General features: G+C 35.7%; 1 protein-coding gene across 2 annotated transcripts in view; it reads left to right on the top strand.

The window, feature by feature from the left end:
• The first annotated feature begins 506 nt into the window (after positions 1-506).
• PTPDC1 (protein tyrosine phosphatase domain containing 1) overlaps positions 507-14,873 on the top strand; it is a 40,766-nt gene continuing 26,399 nt past the window's right edge. Inside the window, exon 1 of one of the 2 annotated variants that reach the window (XM_058172791.1) lies at positions 507-637. The gene's annotated coding sequence lies outside the window, so the exon portion shown is untranslated. The remainder of the gene's footprint in view (positions 638-14,873) is intronic. The other variant, XM_058172794.1, reaches the window with a different exon arrangement.

Consider the following 14,873-nt stretch of genomic DNA (forward strand, 5'->3'; position numbering starts at 1 on the left):
CTAGTGTTCTTCAGAGGGGCTGGTTGCTGGGGATCAGGCAATAAGGCCAAAAGAGGGCAAACATTTAGATTTTAACTCCTGGTCTTCAACAGAATAGAATAGAATTTTTTATTGGCCAACTGTGATTGGACACACAAAGAATTTGTCTTGGTGCATATGCTGTCAGTGTACATAAAAGAAAAGATACTTTCATCAAGGTACAACACTTACAACACTTAATGATAGTCATAGGGTACAAATTTAACACTTCATGATACAACACTTCATGATAGTCATAGACTATCAGGAAATTTTTCACTGCAAAGCTTGAATATAGAGGAGCGTTCAGTCCACACCCAAAGCGGAAAGGCTAACAGCCGTATCTTCTTGCAGCATAACACAGTCGAAGCCGTTGGAAGAGCATCTCAGTGAAGGTTTCCGCATTTCCCGCCAGAAGACCAGGCCCGCAAAGCCGGCCTCCCGCGCCACGCAGGCGCGCTGGCAGCTCCTTCTCTTCCCCGGCCGCCGGTGCCTTTCCCTCGCCTCGGCCGCCCCGCCCCGCCCCTCACGCGGGCCTTCTCCAATGCCGGCCTGGGCCGGCGCCGGGAGGAGGTGCAGGAGCGCAGGATGGGGCTCTCCGGGCGCCGGCCCTGATCAGGTGGGTTCGCCGGTGAGTTCGGGGTCGCGTGTCGGTCTTCCTCGGCTGCGGCTCGCATCTCGCAGCGGTTCCAGGCTGCTTTCCAAGCCCGCGGCTCAGCCCCCTCGGAGCTGGGGTTTGCTAGGGCCCTGTGGCCTCTCTGCACCCCCGCCCCGACCCCGATATTCCTAGAGCAGGCCTTGCCTCCGTAGCTCTCGAATTGGTCCCCTACATTATTATTTTTTTGCAAGTGTGGAAGTCTTAAGTGCTCATCTTCTCAACACTTTCCGAGCTTGAGCATCCTATATTGTCTTCTTCATTTCTTGCGACTGCAAATAGAAGCAAACAGGTGTGAGGGAGTGGAAGACTCTGTGAAGCGTCCTAGACTGCTTTCCATATGTATTTTGGCTAACAATAATCCAAACCAAGCTCTAATGTTTTCAATTTCTGGATGCTGTAAATATACATATATATATATATCTAATAAAGATACCCCTCAGTGCTTAACAGCTCATAGCTTCATTTGAACCTGTGTTGGAAATCTCTGTTCTGTAAGATTTTTTTTTTTTACTCTTCAAAGCATTCAATTCTAAAGCATCCCAATTTTACAGGTGTTTTTTTTTTTTTTTTTTTACAATTTGCTTTTGCCTGGTGCCAGCCAGCTTTGGTATTTATTCTTCCAATATTAAGTATGCTAAAGTCCCATTATTGACTTTTATGTGAGACAAACATCCATTTTATATTCCCATTGAGGTAAGTTAAAAATAATGGTGCTGAACCAATCACATGTTATTTCTTGAAAATTTCATTTATATATTAAAATCTGACCAGAATGTTCACTGAGCTTTTTTCCAGGTTTTTCCAGTGGAATATAAGATTTGATTTTTTTCCTTTTATTTAGTGGCTCAGAAAATGTGACCATATAAGAAAACCCATAGTAATGAAACTATTCTCAATATTTTTACTCCCTAAAATAAAAAGATTGACCCATCCTTTTTTTTAATACTACATTTTGCTTCAGGTAAATTACCTCTTTATGTGGGATGCAAACAAATGCCCCCTGTTCCAGCTCATTAAAAAAAGCCTTGAGTCCAAATGTCACAATTAGTCTAATTCATTTTGTAATCCCATTGGTGGAATTAAGCAGTATTAAAATATTGTACGTCTTGAGATAGGAGTGTGATTTGATTTGTCATTATTTCATAATAAAATGTTTCATCCTTCCTTTGCACTTAATTTTATACATATTTTCATTTGTGAGGTTTGGTGAATTTTGGATGGCATTATTGTTTATATTACCAACTTTTTGGAGTTTATTAAAACTGATTCAAATTACAGTGTGTGTGTATACTACATTTATAAAAAACTGCCCTTGAATTCTTCATTTTTAATGTTATTTTGCACATATTACCATTTTCTGCATTAACAAATAATAAAAGGTGATAGACTAGATAGCATGCTGATGACAGAAAAATATTTTTTTCTTTTGTACTGTTGCATTGATGCTTCATTTATTAGAGAGAACACTTGTTTTAGCAGCTTTGCGTTGTTGCCTATAAAAACTGGGTGCCAAACCTGTGGGGTAATTGGTCTCAGGATAGTATGTACAATTAAACCAAGCACTTTCAATTACTTTTGAAGCAAGATTTTCATCTTATTTTTCTCAACAGTAACTCTCTTGTGGTAATTGTATGTGTTAGATAACAAGAGAAGATATAAACAAATGAGATAATTCTGGCTTTACTATTATCTGCAAAGAATGCACAACTTAATTCAGAAGTGCATTATAAACAAAATGGCCAGAATTGCATCTTATTTCTCTGTGTAGTTAATTTTCCCATGTTGGCATATAGCCTTTGTTATTTAAAAATTATTACTGTTCTGTTCTCTTGTGGTTAATACAAAACACATTGATTATTCAGGCAATATTATACAGAAGCATCTCCTTTTCAGTTATCATAAGTTTCAGGGTTAGGCATGTTAAAAAATTATTAAACCAATAAATTTCAGCGTTAAAACCGCCCTGAGTCCTTTGGGAGAAGGGCGGTCTATAAATAAAATTAATAATAATAATAATAATAATAATAATAATAATAATAATAATAATAATAATAATAATTATTATTATTAAAAGTAGCAGAAAAATGTAATGTGCAAAAGTAGAGAATAACAGTGCAGCGCTTAATCTCCAAAAATCTAATATACCTAAAATAAGCATAATAAGGTGCGGGAAGGCGGTGGGGGGGAAGACTCCTCATCTGATATCGAAATTCAGCAAATTAAGAGCTGGTCAAAAACTTTCTATGAATGACATTGTGTTTTTTGAGGAGAGTACCATGCCCACTTTGAGCAGTCATTTGCCAAATGTGAGCATGTAATAACACTGCAGAAATTATAGCTCCATGAATGCTTTATTCTTAAAAGTAGCACTTTCAATTGACGGCAGAAGCAAATCAGAAATCAGTAAACATAACACAGTAACAGCACCATATGTTTGAGTAATACCAAGTGTGTTCACTGTTTCTGATTCAAAAGAAGAAAGCTTCAGAATACACAGAGGCATGCATGCAACTTCAATCTGTTTCCTTTTAAAGCAAGTTCATTTTTTCTGATATTACTCTGCTGTAAATGACCATGTGATCCTGTGAACAGATACAGCTGCTTTAAGGAACTGCAGAAAGATAGTATGTTTGCACACCTGTCTGTTCTGAAGCACTTTGTTATATTTGTGTCTGAAATGCCCAGCTCCAGTTACTATTGCAAGTAACAACAATTTGTTCAGCATCTGGTTGAATTACAATGGTGCTCAATGAGTCCTTTAAATAATGACTGTCCCAGCATTCCTATGGTCATGTGATTGTTATCTGAGCACTTTGTAACCGGCTTGCATTTATGACAATTGCATTGTTCCATAGTCAGGTGGTCACTGTTTGTGAACTTTCCTGCCAGCTTCCCACAACTCTGGTAAGTTTCCAACACTTGGTAGTGGCCACCCCAAGCCTCACCACACTCATGCCACTCAACAATGGCCCCTTGTGCACCGTTCACCACCTGGGAGCAACTAGTTACCTGCCCACTTATCAATCATCTGGGACCTGCAAGCATCCTGCTAACTTCTCCACTGACATTTGTTGTTGGAAACTAGAAGGAGTTGGGAGGACATTCTCCCTTAGCAATCCTTGCTTAACATAACAGCAAGGGGAGCTGCTGCTATTGTTGTCACTAAGCAATGTAGTCAGGTGATATCTGGCTTTGCAACCATATTGCTTTGCAATGGAAATTGTGGCCCCAATTACCATAGTTAACCAAAGAGTATTCTTATTGTCATTGTGTTTGGTACTAACAGAAGTATCTGGACTGTTTTCAAGAGCAGCACCTCATACGACTAATTTTTAAATGACTTATTTGCATAATGTTGCTGTTCTAAATCAGTAAAATGGGACGTTTTTGTAATACTTTGCGTGCTTTGTGGCTGATGTGAAATAAATTCATGGGTATTTTCCCCCATAAAGAGCCGAGGTGGCGCAGTGGTTAGAGTGCAGTACTCTACTTCAACTGACTGCTAGCTGCAGTTCAGCAGTTCAAATCTCACCAGCTCAAGGTTAACTCAGCCTTACATCCTTCCGAGGTGGGTAAAATGAGGACCCAGATTGTTGGGGACAATATGCTAACTCTGTAAACTGCTTAGAGAGGGCTGTAAAAGCACTATGAAGCGATATATAAGTCTAAGTGCTATTGCTATTACTATTGCTATGTGGTAGAGTACCTATTAATATTTACTTATTTCCAGAACAATAGAATCATAGGACTAGAAGCGACCTTGGAGACCTAATTTGTCAGGGATGGAATAAGGACTCCTGCCCTTGTCCTAGGCAGAAGTCCTTATTCCATCCCTGACAAATGGTTGTCCAATCTTTTCTTGAGAACCTCCACTGATGGCTTACGATATTTTAAAAACATGGCTATTCATACATTAAAAAAAAGATACACAGTTTGGTATTGGAATAGTAATTAAAGCCCATTTTTTAGTGTACATCAAGTAATAATGTACTAATTGTTAATAATAATTGTTTGATTTTGCCTTGTGTGAATGGCATTCCCCCTCTACTGGTCCTTGAGAGACAAGCCGTCTTCTGCCGCAGATCATGCAGTGATGATTTGAGATATCAATACACATGCAATCTACTTGAGAATGAATAAGAAACCTGAATAGAAACTGAATGAATAGAAAATGAAATTTTATTTTAAGTGAAGATAAGATTGTATTGTATCTCTTCCTTTCCCAATTCTTACTTACATAGAGTGTTTGTGAATAGAACCGGCTACTGCATTCATATTGTTCTTATGCAAAAATATCTATTGAAGAGGTAAAAAAGATAATCCCTAATTCAAGCTCAGTTCCTGAAAAATAGAGATGCATTAATGCTGTTTCCTTGGCAACAATATCACTGTACTACTATTACTACTACCTTTTATTCTGCTCTGGTATTTCCATACAATCCCACTGAGCACTACCTAAATTTGACTAATCTGAAATGTAAAATGGAACACTAGCTAGACGGGACTAAGATCGGCAAGGCTATTCTCATTTTCTCAGTCAGCTATTGATGTCACTAGACCTGGCTCTGGAGTGAAGGCCAACGTGTAAAACTGCAAGTATTAGTAACAAAGAAAATGACACTAAAATAAAAGCAGGGGTAGAAAACCTTTTAGTGGCCAAAGGGCACATTTAACACTTTTTGCAGGTTGAAAGTAACAGTGAGCAAGATAATGAAGAAAGGATGGAGATGGGTTCATATATGTTATCATAGACAAGATTTTATGCCTTTTCTGTTTTACTTTTTTTAAATGTAGTTTTAGGAAAAGTAGAAGGTTGCTTTGCACTTTTAAATGAGCTCACTCCACTGAGCCAAAACCATTCCTTTATTAGAAACTCAGATTCTTTGCCTAGTAGTCAGAGACAAATCATTAGCTGATAAAATACTTTTGCAGAATTAAGCTCCATACATTCAATAGCTAGCTGCCTCTAGAAACTTAATGTTTGCATAACTAGAATAGATACTTCTCTCTAAAATTCTATGAATTTAAATTACTATACGCATAATGAATACAGTGACTCATACATTGTCAGTAATGTAAAAGGAACAATCATTAGAACAAGAAAATTTGTTGCTAAAATACAATTTCATTTTAGCTTATAGACTGCTATACATGCTATTTACTGGGGTGGGGTGGGGTTTGAGTTCTGATACAATTTCCAAAATATTTACTTTATTTACTTTATCAGGTTTTGGCAGCTGCATTTATTTTATCCTTTTATTCTCTTAAATTTCTATATTTACTTTAAGTAGATTAAGCTATGTAGGCTATATTTTGTCAGGCTCTAATTACAAGAGAAGTGTATTTTGGGTTACTACTTTTATGCTCTCTTAGCATTGGCGATGTAATCTACAGCAGATAAGAGTTATTAAAGATTTGGAGGACATTTGTTTTTTCCTCCTAAATAATGAACATTTCAGAAACAATGTTAACATAGCTAAAGTAAATTGAATTAACCTTACATATAAAAGGTAGAAATAAAACTAAATTATAGGCACTTAATTCTACTGAAATTAATAGTCATGACATATAACATATAGTCACAACATGTCATTAATAATCATAACATATTTCAGTAGTACCTGAATCCAAGCAACCTAGCCTGCAGTTTTACGCACTTACATTCAGTCTATTGAAATGAATAAAAACAGTGGATTGTATTGTAAATCTGGATCTAGACAGGCATTCATAAAATAAGTTAAAAATGAATATTTCTATAAATGTACTAGAAATGAATATATATGTACTTGAATAATATTTACATTAGATAAGTATATATAGGATTGTAACTGTTAATGGCTATGATACTTTATAGTTTTTCTCCTTTTCTGTTGCATTTTTTCTGTTTTAAAGCAGTTTTTATGCATAGTTTTATGTGTATTTGCATTATAGTTAACTTTGTGTTTATTTTTTTCATTTTCTGTTATTTAAAGCAATAAACACAATTTTACATAAATGTATGCTTATATATTAATTTATTATTAATATCAGCTTATTATAATTGAAAATTTCAAATTTCAAAATCAATTGGATTTCAAAATAGTAAAAATATTGTATTATGATTTTTTTAAAAAGTGATATTAATATAAGAGCCTTGGGTTCCTGTCTTTTATTCATTAGCTATGTTTTTCTTTAATCTCCTAACTTGACATTTTCCAAGTTTAATAATGAACAAAATAAATGCAAAATAATAAATAATACAATAAAAATGAGAAGAAACAGAAGAGCAGTGAATAAAATTGAATGCAGTTCCAATCTAGATAAATATTAGTATTGTATTTTGTACTTACTATGCAGCACAGCACAAGAAACTAAGCTGTTAATGACTCTTCCAAGATTACCTTTTATAAATCCAATTAAGCACAGTAAAAACTGCAGTGCTCCTTTAGTAACCTTATGGTGCAAGCAGATCCTCTACCATGGTTTAGTTTTTGTGATTAAGCAGAACTGCGAGTAATGGAAAGGTCCACCATTACCAGTTCTTTTTTCTGGGTTACAGGTAAGTGAGGCAATGTGAAATGTGCATTGCTTCTTAAAATCATTTGAAGTAAGGTTAGGGTTAGGGTGTAAAATTCTGTAACATTAGGATTTATGAAAAGTGCAGATATAAAAGACCTGCAGTCAATTCGTTGAAAAATAAGTAAGAAAAATGTAGGTGTAGTTATTGAATCCATACACAAACTGGTGATTCTAATAAAATTGAAAAAAGTGAAAATATTTTTATTTTTTGAAGCAATTGTAATGTACAATTCGTTAATCTTCCATTATGGTTTTTGATGTTCATTTTTAGCTGAAAACTTGTTCAGCTTACTGTAAAATTTCTGAACATTGGTTATGTTCAGAATGCTAGGCTCTGTATGATAGCATTCTGGTAATTTGATTATTTATTGCTAATTAATATTTTTGCTTTTAAATGTAAGGCGTTTCCAAATGCTGAATAATATAACTTCATACTTTTTGATATATTGTAAGCCATGATGACAGCGTTAACATTAAGTTTAATGAGTAAGTAAAAACTATGATTAAAACAGATAGAGAATGCCTTTTAGTAAGAAAAGGGATTTTCTTGAATGTTGGAATACTTTTCACTTATGTCATTTTAAAATGGATTCATCTGGCATCTTAGAAGAAAGATTGTGCCAAGTCTGGAATTTTTATTTTTCCAAAGATATGTGATTTATATATACCAACATTCATAGTGTAAATCTGTGTACTTTAATGCATACATTACAGTACTGAATGCTGTAGTCTTCTCTGCTACTTCTCTGTATCAGAATTTCTGCCTGGAATACAGCTGACTCAGGTTTGAAGTAATGGCTTTTACCAGGGAAAGATAACACTTCAAGTTCAAATGCCACTTATACCTTTGGTGCAGCATTGAGTAGTGAAGGTTCTAAATTCGCTTCAAGAACTAATTGGAGTACTTTACATGGTGTAACTTCGTACTTGTTATATGTGAGATGCTACTATTGTAGATATATTGTCAACTGTTTTTTCTATTGATCACAATTTAAAGGTTTATGAGGTGAATAACCTTGGAAGTACTATGTATTTTGTTCAGCTACCATGCTTTTCAAGTGATTATGTCAAATACCTGAATGCTGTATATCCTGAAAAGGCCCATCCTTAGAGAATCTTCCCAGAGCAACATAAAATCTTCTATCAAAAAATTAAAAAAACAGTTTTATTTAATTAAGGTATTTTATTAGATTTAGATACTTGCCAACTCTAAAGCAACTGAGTGGCTCACAATATAAAACAACAATATAAAAATACACAATAATACACAAATAAAAAATACACCAACAATGTAAAATCTTGCTTGCTTCCTTTTTTTCAATAATTGTATGGATATGAACTGCAGTAGTTCCTTTGATTTTTTTTTTTTTGGGTGGGGCGTTGAAGTTGCCTGTGTTTTCATTCCTTGATGGACTCAGATAAGATTGTGTAATAATTTTGCTGTATTATTGATTCAGTTAACATGGTATACTGAGCAATATATTACTCTTTATGTAACATATTTTAAAACTTTAAAAGCTTTATTCCATTTAAATATGTATTAAATATCTAGTGTTCCCTCCCCCTCTGATAACTTTCCTAACCCCTCACAAAATCAAGATGGGAACAAAGTTGTGAGCATTCCTGAGAAGAGATCAGTGGTGAAATGTAAAATTTGTTTCTACCAATTCTGTGGGTGTGGCTTGGTTGGGGGGGTAATGTGTCTGGGTGGACGTGGCCAACTTTTTTTTTTTTTACTTTTAAAAGCATTTTTTTACAACCACTTCAGCTGAAGAGGTTGTAAAAAAATGCTTTTAAATGGTTCTGACGATCCCAGTTGAGTTGCCTGATTGTCAGAGACTTTTGTTTTCTTCTAAAAGCATTTTTGGCCCAAGAGAAAATGCTTTTAAAAGTAAAAAACAAAACAAAAAAACCTCTGATAATCGCGCAGCTCAGCTGGGCATGGGGGGGCATGGATTTTTGCTACCGGTTCTCCAAACCACCTGCCACCATTGCTACCGGATCAGGAAATCCGGTCCGAACTGGGAGCATTTCACCCTGGAAGAGATATATCATTCCTGTTATAAAGTTAACATAGGTGGCAGCTAATTCAATTCATTATCAGTTTTTAACTTGATTTCAGTAGGAGAAAGCACAAATATTTATTTAAAATTTGCAATGAAAGCTTTTGAGTTTTACCATGGATGAAAAAAATATCTTGAGAGTTAAACTAGCAAAACCAAAGAATTTCTGAATGGCTAATCTTCCCTCCCTAATTGACTGTTGTTAATTATCCATTACCATTGACAAACATTCATGACAACCCCATTGATTATTCACTGTCTTTAATCAGCACCTCCGGTTATTACCAGGGGTGAAATGCTCCCAGTTTGCACCGGCTCCCCCGATTAGGTAGCGATGGCAGGTGCTGGTTCGGAGGACCGGTAGCAAAAATTCCTGGTCCCGCCCCCTGCCTCTGCTGAGCCGCACCATCAGCAGAGGTTTTTTTTTTACTTTTAAAAGTTTTTCTTCAGCCGAAACATGCCTTTAAAAGTAAAAAAAACAACTGATGATCGCGGGGCTGAGCAGAGATCAAAACCCTTTAAAAGTTTTTTTTAAAAAACCCTCTTCAGCCAAAGGGGGGGGAAAAAAAGAAAAAAACCCCAGGGTTTAAAAGCCTCCTCTAGTGATCCCAGAGGAGTTTCCTGATCTTCACAGGCTTTTAAACTCGCATTTTAACAGCCCCCACTTACAAGAGCCCCCACCCATACCCAGCTAATTTTCCCTCCTCACTTACCTATAATTACTGCTCCTTTCCGGCTGCAACTGCATGCCTTCTTCAACTACTGAAGAAAAAAAAAAGCTTGCTTTGACTTCCTGCTTTGCTAGCTGAGGATCTCTGGATTTGAAGTCCACAATAAAATAAAATAAAATAATAAAATAAAATATTTGTGCAGCTTTCTGAGATTTGGTTGTTTTTGTAGTGTTTCACTCTAACTACACAAAAACACAAAATCTCAGAAAGCTGTATGTGGCATTTTGTGTGTGTGTGTGTATGTGTGAGTTGTGTGTGTGTAAAGTGTGAAAGTTGGTTTTTGAGCTTTTTGTGGCTGTGTGAAGTGTGAAGTGCAGCTGCTTTTACATTGTGTGTGAGTCAGTTGTGTTGTGTTGTGTTGTGTGTGTAAAGTGTGAAAGTTGGTTTTTGATACCTCTTATTGTTTTTTATACTTTGTTTATTATTTTTATTATTTATTATTGGCCCCGCCCACTGAGTCATCTGACCACCAAGCCACGCCCACCAATTAAGCCACACCCACAGAACCGGTAGGGAAAATTTTTAGATTTCAAGCCCAAGAAAAGTATCAGAGTTAGTACTATGCTACAGTAAAAACACTATATGTAATAGTAATGAAGAACACATTGATCTGCCATCTGAGGCCACATTTGGTATTTTGTGAGCTGTGGTTCATATATAGAAGTGGAGACCATTTTCCTCGTGTGGGATATAATTCAATTGCATATGAGTCATTTAATGTAGACCACGGTTCCTATGATTTCATTTTTCTTTTTCTGCATGTAATATAGTTAGAAGAAAAAAAATCCTTCTATTTAATGGATAGGAGAAAGCACAAGTATTTATTTAAAATTTACAATGAAAGCTTTTGAGTTTTACCATGGATGAAAAAAATGTCTTGAGCAAAACCAAAGCATTTTTGAATGGCTAATCTTCCCTCCCTAATTGACTGTTGTTAATTATCCCCCATTACCATTGACAAACATTCATGACAACCCCATTGATTATTCACTGTCTTTAATCAGCACCTCCGGTTATTACTTATATTCAGGATGTAACTGAATCATGTTCCTTTTCTCTTTGTTCCTTTAAAATCCAAGCCTTGACATTAGGTGACATGCAGAATTTAAAGAGAGAAAAAACCTGTCAGAGAACTACTTCTGTAATTCCTTTGTAGTTTCTTAATTATCCAATCTTCATTTTGTGGGTGCATGCAGAAAGAGAGACAGAGAAAGAGAAAGAAAAAGAGAGATGCAAAACCAATATACTGTTTAAAAATATATTGTTAAAAAAGCAAAGTAAATTTTTTCCTACACTTAAATATTCCTTATGTCCTGTTTTAATTTTAAGATTATATGTAAGTACTTTTTTAAAAATCTGAGTCACATGTCAAGCTTCAGTATTAAAACCATAAGGTTTTATATAAGCTTGACACCATAATAAAATATAATGTAATCCTCTTTTATAAGTATCATTTAAGCTCTTAATAACCACCTGTTAATTCTGAAATCTTTTTCTTTCTTTCTTGAATTAATTTTGGATTTTTAGCATACATGTACACACTGTCTCTCTTTCCTTATGCCAGTAAAGTAATATCATTGATTCTTAAAAGGAAGCTTCAGATACTGCATTCTATTGCATTGGTCTGCAGTAAAACTTTCTTCATTACCGGTATATCTTTGTTTTTGCAATCTGGACTAAGGCAGTCTGGAAAGTATAGGATATTTCCACATAGTCCATGGCAGGTTCAATATCAGGTAATGGGTATCTGCCAAGAGCCACATATTATAGCGAAGCAGGAGTGTTCTGTAGCTTGTTCTTTGTTGTTACTATTAGGTCACCTGCCCTTATTGACCTTGTAAACAATGATGGGAGTGAAAAATATTCATCCCCTTCATTTGCATAGGTAGTTATATCCTGCAATATTCTAAGTCTAGGAAAGGGATGAAGAGAATGTGGCCTGTATATTGTATGTGGTCCACTAACATCTTTTAACATTTGGACTAGGTTTTTACACTAAGTTCTGTTGAATTAGGGTATGTAAGCCTATTTCAGTTGATGCATAATTCTGATTCATAGTGGACCCAGTATTATCTTGATTTTAAAAAACGTGTTAATTGCTTATGTCTGGAGCAATTCATAAACAGCCAGAATTAACCATTCTGAGTTATGTTTTATATTTGTAATTCACTTTGTTAAAAGGAATAGAACTGAAGATTCTTAAATAGAAGAGGATAAAAAAGAAAGTACGATTAACAAAGAACTGAGATTAAAATTCTTGATGAGTTAGACTCTGCAAGAGTTAATTTTTTCCCCTGCAACCTCCTACATGTACTTAAGTTAAATCTGTTAATGATTGTATGGCAAATAAAGCCAAACCTAGTGTTTAGAGGGACACGGTGGCTCAGGGGCTAGGACATTGAGCTTGTCGATCGAAAGATCGGCAGCTCAGCGGTTCAAATCCCTAGCTGCCGTGTAACGGGTTGAACTCCCATTACTTGTCCCAGCTTCTGCCAACCTACAGTTTTGAAAGCACGTAAAAATGCAAGTAGAAAAAATAGGGACCATCTTTGGTGGGAAGGTAACAGCGTTCCGTGTGCCTATGGCGTTGAGTCATGCTGGCCACATGACCACGAAGACATCTTTGGACAGCGCTGGCTCTTTGGCTTTGAAACGGAGATGAGCACCGCCCCCTAGAGTCGGCAATGACTAGCACGTATGTGCGAGGGGAACCTTTACCTTTACCTTTTAGTGTTTAGAAAAATCAAAATAACAAATGAAAGAGTAGTGCAAGGAATATAGTGCTAGATACTGAAAGTAAGTAAAAAAAATCTGTTAAAGTGATGCCCATAATCTTAACACCAAGATTTTATTTTTTGAGAAAAAACAGTCATTGCAAACAAATTCTACCATTGGATATATCCCATTACTCAGTCTTACTAAAGATAGAAGCATTATAATAAAATATCTGCAGAACAGTACTGTAGATGGATAGCAAACTATAATTTTCCAATGCAAATCTTTTATACACTAATACTATAATTCTAAATATAATACATTACAGGAGAAGAGGAAGTATAGAATAGGTATTGGGATTAAATTATATGTCTTCATGAAGTGACAATATTCCTGTGCTTTTTTCATAATATCGTGTTTATTATGAATAATATTTAGAATAGAATATAGAATAGAATAGAATAGAATTCTTTATTGGCCAAGTGTGATTGGACACACAAGGAATTTGTCTTGGTGCATATGCTCTTAGTGTACATAAAAGAAAAGATACATTCGTCAAGAATCATAAGGTACAACACTTAATGATAGTCATGGGGAAACAGTCAATATAAATCTTAAGGATACCAGCAAGAAGATTACAATAGTACAGTCATAAGTGGGAGGAGATGGGTGATAGGAACGATGAGAAGATTAATATTAATGCACACTTATATTAATATGTAAGGTATGATGAAGTCTTGATTTAATGAACTACCGGGGATGTTGATTACTTCCAACTGTCCATTAAAGTACATAATTGCAGAGAATTGCCTCATATTTATGGTGATATCATTTATCACCACTTATGTCTTAAAATTAGTCTAAATTTAACAACATGGACTACTTAGATTGTGTGAGACGTATTCATTACGTTGTGAGATGTCCACCAGAAATCTGTTCCAGATTATCAAAGTCTATTAAATGTTAGCCTGTCAAATCAAGGTTTTGCTGTGCTGCCTTCTCATAAATATATAGTCAAAGCAATATAAAACAGAAATTAAATATATGTAAAACAGTAACCATTCAAAAGATATTAAAGCTATGAAACACTTTTGAAACAGTTAGTTAGAATACTTTAGAATACTTTATTGGTCAAATGGGATTGGACATAACAAGGAATCTGTCTCCAGTGCATAATCAACAAGGTAATATACTGTAGTTTTCATTCCATAAGATGCACTTTTTTTCTTCTCAAAAGTGGGTGGAAATGTCTGTGTGTCTTATGGAGCTAATTTGGGTGACAGGCAGCAGCGGTGAACGGTGGCAGTGATCCCCACCGCCTGGAACAGCTGATTGGCGGTATTCTGGGAGGCCGATCTAACCACCAAACGGCTGCTTGGAGGCGAAGGCTCCAGCATTCCCTGACAGAGGAGGGAATTTGCTGTTTGCTGCAAGGACGCTAACCAGATGAATACCAGATGGATGCTGGGAGGCAGAGGCAGATTTTTTTTTCTTGTTTTCCTTCTCTAAACCTAGGTGCGTCTTATGGTCAGGAGCACCTTATGGAGCGAAAAATACAGTGTACATACAAACAACATGGTAATATAAGATACCAATAGGAGAAGGTAGTAGAAAAGATGAGAAGGATAATGATAATACAGCCATATTACATGGATACAGTAAATATTCTTATACATGAGACGATACTGTGGAAATTAGGCATTCAGCAGAGTGATGGCATGAGGGGAAAAACTGTCTTTGTGTCTAGTTGTTCTGGCATGCTATGTCCTATAGCAGCATCCTGAGGGGAGGAGTTGAAACAGTTTATGTCCAAGATATGTAGGGCCTGCAGATATTTTCTCAGCCCTCTTTTGAATCATGCAATATTCAGCTCCTCAATGGAAGGCTGGCTGGTTACAATTTTTTTTCCTGCAGTCCTAACTATTCATTGAAAGAACTAGTTGTGCCGTAACAGTGGACAATATTCTGCTACAATATAAAAGTCTATATGTATTGTAATTCCTTTCTAAAATGTTGACAGTAGCACACAGTTTCTCAAGGAGTGTTTCATACTGAGAAGAGATACAAGAAAAAAAATCTTTCCTTGAGAGGTGGGCTTCTGTGAATGGGAATGCCTTAAAAACAGAGCTC

The sequence above is a fragment of the Ahaetulla prasina genome, chromosome 2 (assembly GCF_028640845.1).
Source record: "Ahaetulla prasina isolate Xishuangbanna chromosome 2, ASM2864084v1, whole genome shotgun sequence".
NCBI classification, from domain to species: Eukaryota; Metazoa; Chordata; class Lepidosauria; order Squamata; family Colubridae; genus Ahaetulla; species Ahaetulla prasina.